Source organism: Macrobrachium rosenbergii, chromosome 33, assembly GCF_040412425.1.
Source record: "Macrobrachium rosenbergii isolate ZJJX-2024 chromosome 33, ASM4041242v1, whole genome shotgun sequence".
Classification (NCBI taxonomy): domain Eukaryota; kingdom Metazoa; phylum Arthropoda; class Malacostraca; order Decapoda; family Palaemonidae; genus Macrobrachium; species Macrobrachium rosenbergii.
This window is the reverse complement of record NC_089773.1, coordinates 10,682,501-10,697,661: the sequence shown is the minus strand read 5'-3', so window position 1 is coordinate 10,697,661 and position 15,161 is coordinate 10,682,501. Positions and strand designations below refer to the sequence as shown.

Sequence of the window (15,161 nt, the reverse complement as noted above, 5' to 3'; positions counted from 1 at the left end):
GTTGGATGGAATAGATTAGAATATAGGATTTAGGCCAAAGGCCAAGCGATGGGACCTTTGGGGTCATTCAGCGCTGAAGTGGAAATTGACAGTGGACAGGTTTGAAAGGTGTAACAGGAGGAAAACGCCGCAACTGCAATATGAATCAATTGTTAGAAGAAGGTGGAAAGTAAGATGGACGAAAGAGAATATGAATGGAGGTACAGTAAAGGGAATGAAAGCGGTTGCAGCTATGGGTCTCAGGAAGAGACGCCGCAAAGAACCTTAAGTAATGCCTGCAAACAACAACATATGCTAATGAAGTAGGAAAAAAAAACAGTTAACACCTTACTGGTAAATTAGGAAGAAAAACTCATTTTACAAGTGATTATTCACAAAGAATACTTTCAATAAATAAAGGTTAGTCAAGAAGACCCTTTCGTAAGCTGAAATCCAAGACACTTATCACAGGAGTAAGCAGGGAAGAACGGCTTATCCTAACTTGAATCATTACATCTTCCCTGCTTCATAGAACTGGCTACACATGCATATCTTATCAGCTGTTAATGACAGGTCAAACTTCTCTGTAAGCCACTTGTTAGCTAAGTTTCCCATTTTAGTGACACATCAGATTTTCTTTTTCGAGTGCTGGGATGAGGATGGTAACTTTCCTCTTACAGGGTCCTCTTAGGATGTTGTTTATATTTTAAAATTTTTTGTATTTCAGATAATCTGTATTTTAAGTATTAAAGTATATCAATTGGGTGATTCTCATGGTGAGACTGGCTGTACATATGCTTGAGTTGTGTAAAAAAAGAGAGAGAGAGAGAGAGAGAGAGAGAGAGAGAGAGAGAGAGAGAGAGAGAGAGAGAGAGAGAGAGAGAGAGAGTTACAATAGAAGATTTTTATCACTGTTTTATTTACATCAGAAATTAACTGAAAGTCAAGAGCTTCTTCAGTTTCCAGTAATTACTTTTTGGAAATGAGGTTGCAAGCCCCACACCCTACCCGACGGAAGTTCAACGAACTGATGTGACATAGGAAGCCGACACTTCATGGCTGACACCCCTATACTTCGCTGATGACACTGAATTTCTGAAGTGTGCAAACGATGCAGTGCTTAAATTATATGCAACATTTCCCAGCAATGTTGCATAACAACACCTCTAGGACGGCCTCAATGGAAATAATTAGAAAAGAAAAAACTTTCGGCATCTGGGGGAGAGAGAGAGAGAGAGAGAGAGAGAGAGAGAGAGAGAGAGAGAGAGAGAGAGAGAGAGAGAGAGAGAGAGAGAGAGAGAGAATTTGAACTCGCTTTAGCAGAACATGCCAACATAAATGTCACTTCTGATGTCATTTGTAAACATCTTAGCTTGGTTCTCGGGTAAGCAGATCAACCACGGTTCTGACCAGCGTCAGCAAAAGCCACTTTTCATCAGCCAAAACAACGATATAATCGACACTTTGACACTTCTGGGGGAGGTATTTATACAGTGGTAACCTTCACTGCTGCTGACACGCCCAAATAAATAAATGAATGACTGAATACATAAATAAATAAATAAAACATGGCTAAACTCCAACATCATCATCACCAGCTTCTATTACTGAAACAATAATTGATTAACCAACCTCTCCAAATAGTAATTGTGTTTACCCCCATTCCTATAACCTTCCTTCCTTTCAAAGGCGAGTCTCTAGCTCCTATAACTTTCCTTTCCTTTCCCTATGCCTTCCTTTCTTCGGGCCTGGGCTGGTGAAGGGCATAAGTTTGCCGGTCTCAGTTCGCTTGGCTTAAAAAAAATTCAATCCACAAAACACTGATGGCCTCACTTGCTCGTTATCAGGTCCCTATCAGTATCAACCCGTCCACTTCCCCGCCCACAATAAGCAGGCTTTTGCACGCAATCAAGCGATCTGCACGAGCAAGCACAACGCGAAAACAAACTTTAAATAGGAAAGAACTCAATATTCCCTGAGCATAAAACTAGTTCGCAGAGAACAGTGACAAAAATACTTTCAAGTAAAAGTTGTTATGTTATATAACACACAGTTTTATATATATATATATATATATATATATATATATATATATATATATATATATATATATATATATATATATATATATATATATATAGAGAGAGAGAGAGAGAGAGAGAGAGAGAGAGAGAGAGAGAGAGAGAGAGAGAGACGTCTTTAGAACTTACCACTTATCGTTAATTCTTAGGTATCGGGAATCTGATATCAAGAAGCATTTGTGATTCAGTAATTGAAGGAATAAAGAGCAACGTGTCAATTACCGAGCACACTGTCATTGTATATAGATAAATAATTAGAAATAAATATTTCCACGAAACCATATTCACACTGAAACATAAAATAAAGCTACACCAGGTTTCAGCTTCAGTCATATTTTGGGAAAAAGTACCGAGACGCTGGAAATGAAAGATAATAATAATAATAATAATAATAATAATAATAATAATAATAATAATAATAATAATAATAATAATAATAAGAATAATACATTCTGTTTTCAGAAGAAGACAGAATGTTTTCAAAAGTCAGAAAAGAACCCACGACCTAAAAAGGGTGAATAGGATGTCACGCAACTCACAAGGCAGGGAAATAGATAGACGAAATCATTCAAAAGGTTAGATTCTGCAGACAGTCTTAGAGCTCCGCACATACACAAACCATTTGATGTGGGTGTTTAATGAGGAATAGGGTATGGGTAGGTGAAAGGGGGTTAGGGGTTAGGGGAGGGGGAAGGGGAAGAGATAAACAGAAGCTCTGTTTTGCACTGCAATTCCACGATCTCCCTATACCCACAAAAGGAAGTTGAGGACTCGCCACACTTTTATATCTAAATCACAAGAAAAAAAAACACTCTTCCATCCGCTTTCTCCCGCAAGCACAATCCACAAAAGCACAATCCGCAAGCACAATGGATCGCCATTCACAAACGGAAGGGGGTCTATTGTTCACGACAAAGAAATATATGCAACGAAAGCAGGTCCACTCGGCCAGGTGGCGAGAGAGCACCTCTCAGTGATGTGCCAATAACGTAAGCTCTTTTCCAGAGTGCGAAAATTAATGGGTTGCCTTCAGGCCAATGGGGTTACACATAGCCCATTCACAGAACCCAATCCACAGGGGCTTCCGGATTTCCAGATTTCCATAATCCAGTCCACAAACACATCCAGATCCGAGTTCGCTGGGCATGAAGGAGAATAATCACAAGAGACATCGCGGAGTCCATGTAGACACACGCACGGATGCACGGAGACTGACGGGGGCACCAATACTAGAATGGGGAATCACGGGGGGACGGGGGCCCTACAGGTCTAGGGGTACGTAGGGGTACGTGGGTATCATACTGCTGCTGCCGCTTCACCCACCTCCAGGAGAGAGAGAGAGAGAGAGAGAGAGAGAGAGAGAGAGAGAGAGAGAGAGAGAGAGAGAGAGAGAGACCATCTACGTTTAGTTCGCCCCAAAAACAGCTGAGGGCAGTCCAGCCTCTCGGGGCTGCGTCGCGACCCGGAGACGAGACGTCTTCGATTCTGGAAGATGTCTTCGACCGTCCGAGGCTGCAGAACTCTTCCATACCCCATCTTCCACGCAAATACGCCCCCTCTCCATACGTCTCACACCTTTTGTCATCAACATGACGCCTCCCGGGGGTGTAATCCGTACAGGTGTCGAGGGTTAGGGGAGCCATTAATGACAGGTAGAGAGAGAGAGGATGAGAAAAGACAGTGTCTCGTCCGAACCTCGGGGGCGTGAGGCATTACCATAAACTGCCTTTCTAGACTTGTCCTGACACCAACAGAGGTTGAAAACCGAGACAACGACAATGACCCGTGAGAGAGAGAGAGAGAGAGAGAGAGAGAGAGAGAGAGAGAGAGAGAGAGAGAGAGAGAGAGAGAGAGAGAGAATATTTATAATTTTCTTCAATGTAAATAACACACACAACACATACAGTATATGTGTGTCTGTGAGAGAGAGAGAGAGAGAGAGAGAGAGAGAGAGAGAGAGAGAGAGAGAGAGAGAGAGAGAGAGAGAGAGAGAGAATATTTATAATTTTCTTCAATGTAAACAACACACACAGCATATATGTAATCAACAACACACAACAAATATATGTGTGTGTGTCTGTAAAAGAGAGAGAGAGAGAGAGAGAGAGAGAGAGAGAGAGAGAGAGAGAGAGAGAGAGAGAGAGAGAGAGAGAGAGAGAGAGAGCACCAGCCAGTAAAAATGCAATGGCTACACAACGCGGGCAATTAGCAAATTCCACCGTGCCACTTAAACGGCCGAAGAGCCTGAAGTTCAGACATTAAAAAGATAGGCAAAAACAAAAATCCATAACTCAAAAACAAATAAACTTCCCCAAACTACTCGTTATTAGCCCTGAAACTTGACCGAAAGAACTTTCTTTAATGAAACGAATTAACAAACGACTTACGACGCCGAAATCTTACCTACATGGACATGCGTGGCCACCTGCATACAAATTTGGAGAAAGCGTTTGTCTATTAAGTCATGTCGAACGTATATAGACTTTAATCTCTGTAGTTATACAGGAAAAGCTTTTTCATTTAAATCAGAGGATATTACAGAGTTCAATATACCCGTTTCCCCCTCTAGGAGGGAGAAGATCTCCCGTTTTTCAGCAAGTATAGCTGGGGTGAGGTTGCTAGCCCAACGCCCATACCCACAGATGTTTGGAATATTATGGCATTTCCTTGTGGCCACCCATCGAAGTAGTGATTATACCCTTCCGATCTAAATAATAATGATTAATACCCAAATAATAATAATAATAATAATAAGAAGAAGAAGAAGAAGAAGAAGAAGAAGAAGAAGAAGAAGAAGAAGAAGAAGAAGAAGAAGAAGAAGAACAGAGAAATCTCTACAAGCTAAATGGCGTTGGAACGCCAACTGTTTTTAATTTAATAACACTGCCCTAAGAGGGGACTCCTTCCCAATAATAATAATAATAATAATAATAATAATAATAATAATAATAATAATAATAATAATAATAATAATAATATCCAATGGCAATACAAATAAGCCAATTAGGATATGCAGTCGCAACAACAACAATAATAATAACAACATCAAGATGATCTAAATAATAATAGCGGTAGAAAGAAACTCAAGACTGCAAGATAATACAAAAAAAGAAAAAAAAAAGAAATGGAACCAGTGCGATGCATTTACCATATTAAGAGTAAAACCACCAAAAACTGCCTTTTCATACTTTCATTCATCGGACCCACTTCACCTCCAGCGATGACCACATTCTGATACCCCCAGCTGCCCATTCAAGGCTTTGCCATCGTGTGGAGAGAGAGAGAGAGAGAGAGAGAGAGAGAGAGAGAGAGAGAGAGAGAGAGAGAGAGAGAGAGAGAGAGAGAGAGAGAGAGAATTTTATATGATTTACTTCCCAAGTGAAATGTAATGAATTGTTTCTATGAGAATGAAATGAAAACGGGACTCTTTGCAAGCACGGACTGACAAAGGCCAGGGGTGCAATGCTGACGATGTAAGGCAAATTCGCAACTCTGAAGTCTAATCATAAATTGTTGCTGAAGTCTTCAGAGGTACAACAACAAATGATATACCTACTGAAAAACATTTGCAACAACGACTCGTTGATTGATTTGTGGCTGTTAAAACTAGCGTCACAGATGCTACAATCAATGAATATCCAATTCGCAACTGCAGCAGATGCGCCCACAGTCATAACAGCAACACATACAATCATTGTAAACATCACCAAGAGCTACTGCAAATACAACTACAATCAAAACAGTAACACATACAATCATTGTTTACATTACCTACAGCTACTGCAGGTACACCCACAATCCTACAATCGAAGAGAGCAAACGGTAATCAGAGGCAAATACAACTAAAATACAATCACAATCAAAGCCAATATCCATACAATCATACGAAATACACCCGCAGCAAAATACAATGCGGACGAGAAGCGGTGCTTTCAAAGAAAATATACCCTCATTCAAAGCAATGCCTCTACAATCGTAGGAAGTGAAATAACAATAAACGCCACAATTAAATGTTAACACAATCATCAAAGTAGATACCTCCACAATCTGAATCAGAGAGCCCATAATCAAAGCAAAGATACACACAATCAAAGCAATACACAGGGACTAACTGTGAACACAATCAGAGCAATGCACAAACACAAGAACTAGCTATGAACACAATCAGAGCAATGCACAAACACAAGAACTGGCTGTGAACACAATCAGAACAATATACATACAAAAGCACTAACTGTGAACACAATCAGAGCAATAAACAGGCAATAACTGTGACATGCAAACCTTCCCAAGCACTAAGTACACAGGCAGGCATTCCGTTTTCACTTTTAACGTTCCAGGGTTCGGTCACGCCATAACACCACGAGAAGTCTCGGCAACTACTAATTTTTCTGTGCCCCCGGGGCATCTGCCCACATACCCACGAACTCTTTGAAACTTAGACAATATAGGAAAGCCAGGGGAACGAACCACTCGATTTTCTTAACGGGTTTATGAAAGATGAAATATGAAATACAGCTTCCGAAAACGGAAGGTTATGGAAATTAAGAAATTAGAGGAGGCAAGTGAATTCCAGAGCTGGGCCATCGAGGTATGGATAGACTCAAAAACCGTAGAACTATGTAGGAAAATGTGAGATCAAGTGGACTCTCGGGTGTCTCCTAGGCTTAAAGGATTAGTAAATATGATGACAGTTTAATACATGACAGTTCAAGAGAGACTGACTCTGGCTCTCTCTCTCTCTCTCTCTCTCTCTCTCTCTCTCTTCAAGCACGTTTCCTTTAAAACTGAGTGGGCCTCGGTTGACCTAATCCACGGATTACTACCTGACGGTTAGTCGACTGCTGTGGGTCGTGGTGAGTGAGAGAGGGTTGGAGAGGAGAGAAAAATAATAAGCGAGGTAATTCTCACCCTTCCCGGGGTGTACTCTTGAATATATATTCTCTCTCTCTCTCTCTCTCTCTCTCTCTCTCTCTCTCTCTCTCTCTCTCTCTCTCTCTCTCATAGGTAACCTACAAAAATGAAGACTTTAGTCTTGACTCTTGTACCTCAATCTCTCCTCCAAAACATCCCATCAATACTCCGGAATTCTCGGCTTTTCTCTATATTTTCTGAATCAATTAACAAACCTCTTTTGTTTTCAGAGATCAATTAGGATTTTTTTTCCAGTCTACTTGAGAACTGTTCGGAGAAGTGGCTACAGTACTGTATATGATATTTGAGGAATTCTAAGGCATAAAGAAGATTCTGAGCTGTAATTTCTAAAACTGGGATAGTTTAATTGATGTAACCTCAAATGCATTCCAAGGGCTTATTAGTTAATAAATCTGAAAAACTATCAGTTTAATGAGCATTTGTATACACAAAACAATATATACATGAACAAAATGTATAAATATACCATGTTTGTGTGTGTGTGTGTGTGTGTGTGTGTGTGTGTGTACAACCATTGCCTCCAGCGTCAAAAAAAGAAAACACACATTTGAAACCAGATTCCACACACGAGTTCTTTCAGAAGCGGTGTATACATTCTAATAGCGACTATAATCACCTGAAGAATACAAAACCAGTCGCCGAGTCGTCTAAGGACAAGCACTGCACATCCCGGAGCGACTTTCCAGAATGAAAATTAAGTTCCAGAAGAAGAAGAAGATGGGGTCAATGCTTACGTTCCCACAAGGGTGGATCGAATTTCGACTGAAGGTGTTATGGAAAGTTCAGGCATGGCAACTTCATAACTTGACAGGATAACTGTAAGCGAAGCAGTGACTGACCTGGAATGGCCTTCAGTTATGCAATGACTGACCTGGAACGACCTTCAGTCATGCACTGACTGAACTGGAACGACCTCCAGTCATGCAGTGACTGAACTGGAATGGCCCTCAGTTTTGCAACGACTGACCTGGACCGACCTTCAGTCATGCACTGACTGAACTGGAACGGGCTTCAGTCATGCACTGACTGAACTGGAACGGCCTTCAGTCATGCAGTGACTGAACTGGAACGACCTCCAGTCATGCAGTGACTGAACTGAATGGCCTTCAAAATGACTGACCTGAACGACCTTCAGTCATGCACTGACTGAACTGGAACGGCCTTCAGTCATGCAGTGACTGAACTGGAACGACCTCCAGTCATGCAGTGACTGAACTGGAATGGCCTTCAGTTATGCAATGACTGACCTGGAACGACCTTCAGTCATGCACTGACTGAACTGGAACGGCCTTCAGTCATGCAGTGACTGAACTGGAACGACCTTCAGTCATGCAGTGACTGAACTGGAATGGCCTTCAATCATACACTGACTGAACTGGAATGCCCTTCAGTCATGCAGTGCCTGAACTGGAATGACCTTCAGTCATGCAGTGAATGAATACATCTAAATTCTAAAACTGTAAATAAGCATTTACCTTATTCCTCACACCGTTGGGCTGTGGAACAGTTTCCCACAGGATGCTGTGAAATTGGAACTTCTAAAGTTCAAGCGAATATGCAATGCATTGCTACCCTAAAGATATTCTCCTTGCATTTTAATACAATTTCATCTATTTATTAATTCATTTTTTTTTTTTAATAAGTGACATCTCTTCTTTCTGTAATTTCTCTTTACCTTCTATTATTTCCTGATCAGCACCATTTTCTTTGTAAGCCTGAGTTTCAAGTTAGTAGTCCCTATGGTGGGCTTGTTCCTTATGAATAGGGTTCATCTTCTGAATAATAATAATAATAATAATAATAATAATAATAATAATAATAATAATAATAATAATAATAATAATACCTCTGCCAGTGAACACTACAGACTCGCCAAATTCATTACCCAAATCTGCATGGGACGGAATCCAAGAGAATGAGAAAATAAACAACCTACCACATAATTCAACAGTTGTTGACTGAAGTAATGATTAAATCATATGATTTAATCCACGTCCCGGGAGATTACGGGACTTTCAGTTCGTAAGGGGCGTCTAAGATTTAGATGAACAAACACTAGATACACATATAGAGACACATGAAATAATTATTCCAGTTTTGTTAATAACAACACAGGTTCCTGACCTTGACTGCATTTCACTCATAACTCAGAGTTAGCATGTGGAAAGAGAGACATAAAATCGAACTGGAAATGACGAACCTTGTCCAATTACGCTGGTGGAGGTAATTAGAGCCGGGTATTTCAGAAGAGCATCAGCACCGCAATACGGGGACCGAAAAAAGTCCGGACACTGCAATAACGGATCCGGATACCGAGAGGGAATCGCAAAACCGAACTCGGCCGTGACCTGTCTTAATAACGGAATGGGAAAGATTTCGAAGCTACAATGGATCTGGGCGTGGGCGTCTGAAAACAAACTTAAATAAAGTGTGATGGTAACATAAGGAATTGAAAAAGAATATATAATTTAGGCCAAAGAACAAGCGCTGGGACCTATGAAGTCATTCAGCGCTGAAAGGGAAACAGAGAGTAGAAAGGTTTGAAAGGTGCAACAGGAGAGGGTTGAACATGGCAAGATGGAAGAAAGAGAATATGAATGGAGGTGCAGTAAAAGGAATGAAAGGGGTTACAGCTAGGGGTCTAAAGAAGGGACGCTGCAAAGAACCTTGAGTAATGCCTACAGCACACCGCGTGATGTGCACTGTTGGCACATAAGGAATCTGGGCATACTCTGACTGACTGATAGTTTAACCAAACAACCTCCTTATAAAGTATAAATACCGATATACCTTTTAATAAATTCCAGAGTTTTTCAAATTAAATGGACACAAGGGATTATGACCAACATTTAACATTTCCCTGACGCTGCAATCAACGACGATTAACACTGATGTGGCGTTGCAATTAAAGGCCAATTACCACTAAGAACAAGAGCCGAATGGCTGTGTTGCTCAACATGAACCTGGTTCCAAAACCCAGACGGTGTTTACCTTTTCGGCTACGAGGGTGTTTACAAGATGGCCCTCTTAGGACCAAGAGAGAGAGAGAGAGAGAGAGAGAGAGAGAGAGAGAGAGAGAGAGAGAGAGAGAGAGAGAGAGAGAGAGACCTACACTTGCCACTGATAAAGCAACAGTTCACCTTTTGAAAGTGGGAAGACTATAAAATTAGGGTTACAATTAGGCTCAGTCATCGACACAGAGATATCGAATTGAACGAAAGCACAATCAAAGTCCCCCAAATCTCTCTCTCTCTCTCTCTCTCTCTCTCTCTCTCTAAAATCGATGAGATATATATTGTGATGTAATTCTTATGATAAATCATTTACGCAATCTCTCTCTCTCTCAATTTATGCTAGTTCCTTGCTTTGGCAGGTATATTTTCAGTTTTCATTATAGAATTTTCCTCTCTCTCTCTCTCTCTCTCTCTCTCTCTCTCTCTCTCTCTCTCTCTCTCTCTCTCTCTCCTCTTCCGCAAGCCCATAAAAGGCAACATACTCTTTGTCACTATCGAAACTGCGATGACAATGATACACCTTTCACGTTCAGTATAATGACTGGTGATTCTAGATACAATGACACTGAGAGATGACCACTTTAGTGTGTGAACCATAAATGGATTTTCCTTCCAAATTGGTAATTGATTCGTTCGTGGTTCCACGCCAGCGGTCAAGGCTGACGTTTGATTATGAAAACAGGTAAATATTATAATGTAAGGGTACCATTTAATTATAAAAAAATAGTCAAGATTATAATGAATATCTGATATCATAAACATATATAAATAAATAGCACGTTTATTTATTACTTACTAACACATTCATATAAACATACACAAAACCACACATATAAATAAGTAAAATAAATATAATGTATATACATACATACACACACACATATATATACTACACACACACACACACATATATATATAAATACATAAACATTCAACATCACCAATTAACGGAAGACTCACAAAGAACCAAAATGCCCAAGAGAAATGCAACGCCACTTTCATTATCGACGTTGAAGTGCCAATGGCGAACGTAAAGGATAATAAGGATAAAAGGACTCTTCCCAAAAAGCCCTCTGAGGACACCTGGCTCCAAGACTCTTCCTCTAGGGCAGGACAGACCGAATCCCAAGTTGACAAATACCTTTCGAGATAAGTCCTCTCTTAAGAGCTGATGCGAATGGAAGCGATTTACACGGGAATCCACTTCATCCTCTCTCTCTCTCTCTCTCTCTCTCTCTCTCTCTCTCTCTCTCTCTCTCTCTCTCTCTCTGTAGAGCTGAATTGCAGAGAAAACGTCAGGTTATTTTATTGCTAAAGTTATTACTTACATTTTGGTAAGCGTGAATAACTGACAAGCAGGAATAGTTCGATTGTTTTACGTCAAAATTCTCGAAACATTACAGGTCTCTCTCTCTCTCTCTCTCTCTCTCTCTCTCTCTCTCTCTCTCTCTCTCTCTCTCTCTCTCTCTCTATATATATATATATATATATATATATAATATATATTTTTTAAATATATATAATATGCAAAAAAATAATTTTTTCATAATATGCAAAAGTGCTTATGCAACAAGCCAAAATAATCATCCACTTGCAAACCATGGGTCTACAGAAAAAAGACAAAAAGATAAAAAGTGAAATCCTACAAATAAACGTTACATACTTTACAGCGCAGTCAAATAAGAGAGAAGTAGCACAGTCATATGATGTAATGACCAACTAGCAAAGCTGAATAAATCAACATTATAGAATCTATACAATAGATCAGAAAGAGAAACTCTTAAAAAAAAAACCGAGGATGGAAATAAATACTATACGCAATCAAAAGAGTCACTTCGTTAAAACCTGAAACATTTTACATATAAAAAAAACTTGTAAAATATGGATAAAATCATGAGCACATATCAGCATAGTGCAAAAATTTCAACGTCAATGTAAACAATCGTAAAAATGGCATAACCTCCCACTTCGTTTATTGTGGATAAAACACGGTTCAATGACCCCGGGCACATCAGCATCTTGTGATTCTGTGACAAAGGACCCCAGTGATTATGTGACACGATTGGTCAGTGACTTTATGACATAGAATTTTAATGATCCAATAGCTTACAAATTTGATGAATTCTGTGGTGGCTATTCGACATGAAATTTTAATTCTATGACATGACGGGTCTATAATCATATTACTTGATGGTTTTCGGATTCGATGAAGCGAAATTTCAATGATTCTACTCAAAGAGATAAATTCTTTCCTAAAATGATCTTTAAAACAGTTCAAGCTGCGATGACTTTGATAAATAACATACACCAATGGCTGCAAAAGAGCATATTTGTGATCCAATCAAAAAAATTTTAAATATTATACTTAATATTTCTGGATGGCAAAGTCACAAGACCTCCTTGAGTCTCGATACCGGATACATCACATGATTTCATTTACACATGCCTTATGAAGCACTGTTCCGGTACAGTGTACTGGTCTTGAAAGTCTGTGCATGAAGCATTTGCATTCCAACGGATACGAACGCAAAACTGCTCGCGAGCACGCACGCTGTGTGTGTGTGTGTGTGTGTGTGTGTATGTATGTGTGTGTGTGTGTGTGTATGTATATATATATATATATATATATATATATATATATATATATATATATATATATATATATATATAACATAACAAATAACCGACCAAAACACGCCCATTTTGTCTCTCTCTCTCTCTTTCCAGGTAGCTCCTGAACGCCCCTCCCTCCACGCACACCCATCCCCGCCCCTACAATATGCCCAAATACCCACCCTTCTCCCTTCCTTCCTCCCCCTCCCCCTGCCACCTTCTTCCTCCTGCCCCAGATGCCCGCAGAAGAAGGAGATGCCATACAAGGGCATAAATTCATTGAGAATGCAACGCTTCTCTCCAACCCAACAGGTATAGGATGTCTGACTGCCTCAGTTCGTCTCTCTTGGCCCTACGAATTCGTGGACACGAAAGAGAGGTTACCTGGAGATTGGGTCCTCTAGGAGTAGGGGGTTACCTCGTCGAGGGCCTTAGAGAGATTACCTGGAGATTGGTTCAACCAATTCAAGGGGTGGGGGATTACCTCGTCGAGGTCCTTACAGAGACCACCTGTTGACTGGTTCAACCAATCCAGTAGCAGGGGATTACCTCGTCTAGGACTTAACTGTGAGGTAGGCAGAGAATGACCTGGAGATTGGTTCAACCAACCCTGAGATGAGGAATGACCTCTTCGAGGCCCTCAGAGAGACAGAATGACCAACAGACAGTTTCAACAATCCGGAGGGATTAATTACCTCGCCGGGGAAGTTACTAGCAAGAATCAACATTCAAATTTGTTCCACCAATCCAGTGACGAGCGATTTATCTGGTATTGGCTCCTCCGGATTGATTGAGTCGTTATTTGCATCGTTATCGAAAGCACTGACGCGAAATCCGATTCTGGAATTGGAATCCGCGGTGACAGATCACCAGATTGTTAAAGAAATGAAGAAGCTCCGAGAATTTAAGGTAAAAAATGAAGTCTACACTAGGGTTCATCATCTTCCGAATAATAATAATAATAATAATAATAATAATAATAATAATAATAATAATAATAATAATAATAATAAGCTTGAATTTCAAGTCAGTGGCCCCTGTGGTGGGCTTGTTCCACATGAAAAGGGTTTAGCTTCTGAATAATAATAATAATAATAATAATAATAATAATAATAATAATAATAATAATAATAATAATAATTCCACATTACCCAAAACCATAACAAAACACACGGCCCCAGAACTACAACAGGAAGCAATGAATTCAGAGGCGACACGAAACCAATCTAAATCGTGCAGCCATATTTGCGGTTTGGAGACCTCCCACGGTCCACTGGTGCAGACCGCACTACAATAAACACTTTGAAGGCGAAGGTTACGTCTTACAAGCGCCGAGGTCCTCTAAATATACTCTTGAATGATATTTAGAGGACCTTGATAAGAGCCTACTTCGTTCCCTTAATAAATACGCTTGTGTATATTAAATATTAAAGTATTAAAATATCTTTCAGTATGCGAAACGATTACCATGTTTTTCCTCTTATAAAGTGACAAGGGAATGACTTTGATGATGACCGTCTTACACATTAACAGTCATCTGCATAAACATCAATATATGATGTGTATACTCATTCAAAACTGTCTCAAAGTATGAGTAAAAAAAAAAATTAGTAAAAAATGCGTCAAAGTTTCTTCGGTGTAATCGAGTTTCTGTTGAGCGTATAACGCTGTATGAAACTCTCACCCACGGCCTATGAAACTCTCAGCCGTGGCAAATGAAACTTTCACCCACGGCCCCGTGGTGGCCTATGTTGTTGGCACCTATATGTGGGCCAGACGCACGATCATGGCCAACTTTAACCTTGAAATAAAAACTACTGAGGCTACAGGGCTGCAATTTGATATGCTTGATGATTGGCGAGTGGATGATGAACATACCAATTTGCAGCCCTCTAGCCTCAGTGGCTTTTAAGATGTGAGGGCGGATAGAAAATGTGAGGACGGACAGACAAATAGCCATCTCTATAATAGTTTTCTTTTACAGAAAACTTAAGATTAAATGTGTTACGAAAAAACTAGACTTTTTCCAATGCAAAATTGAAAATATCAAATATCTCATAAAAATTATGTATTGCAATCAGAATACATACACACTGGGTCTTCCAAATCTATCTATTATACACGTGTTGGGGAAAAACTAAAACTTTTTACAATGCAAAAAGGAAAACTCAGGACTAATATCAATTTGCCCTGCCATTAAAAAAAAAAGGATTCAGCTTCACAAACCTGAAGTCATCGTGAACCACAGCCATTTAGGAAAGAAATCCGTAAATAATGAACCCTTATCCGAACTGCACAAGGTGAAGATCAGTACTGGAGAACGCAGCCGCAGCCACACGTCACAAATATGTCTGTTATCTTTCGTGTTAAGCCGAAAGATAAGATAAAACAGCCTTAACTCTAGAGCGGAACAAGTTAACTGATTGGCCGTCTTCTCATGAAGAGTAATCATTAAACAAATAAAAAATCCACCGAAGATTTTTCGGCGCAATCGAGTTTTCTGTACAGCGTATAAGGCTGTATGAAACTTTCAGCCACA

The 15,161-nt window shown here is 39.9% G+C and overlaps 1 protein-coding gene across 11 annotated transcripts in view; it reads right to left on the bottom strand.

Moving 5' to 3' along the window:
- Positions 1-15,161, bottom strand: part of Fak (protein tyrosine kinase 2 Fak) — an 86,961-nt gene that overhangs the window by 44,070 nt on the left and 27,730 nt on the right. The window contains exon 1 of one of the 11 annotated variants that reach the window (XM_067133375.1): positions 3,224-3,273. The exons of the other annotated variants lie outside the window; for them this stretch is intronic. The gene's annotated coding sequence lies outside the window, so the exon portion shown is untranslated. Of the gene's footprint in view, positions 1-3,223; positions 3,274-15,161 lie in introns of those variants that run through there. 11 annotated transcript variants of the gene reach the window in all.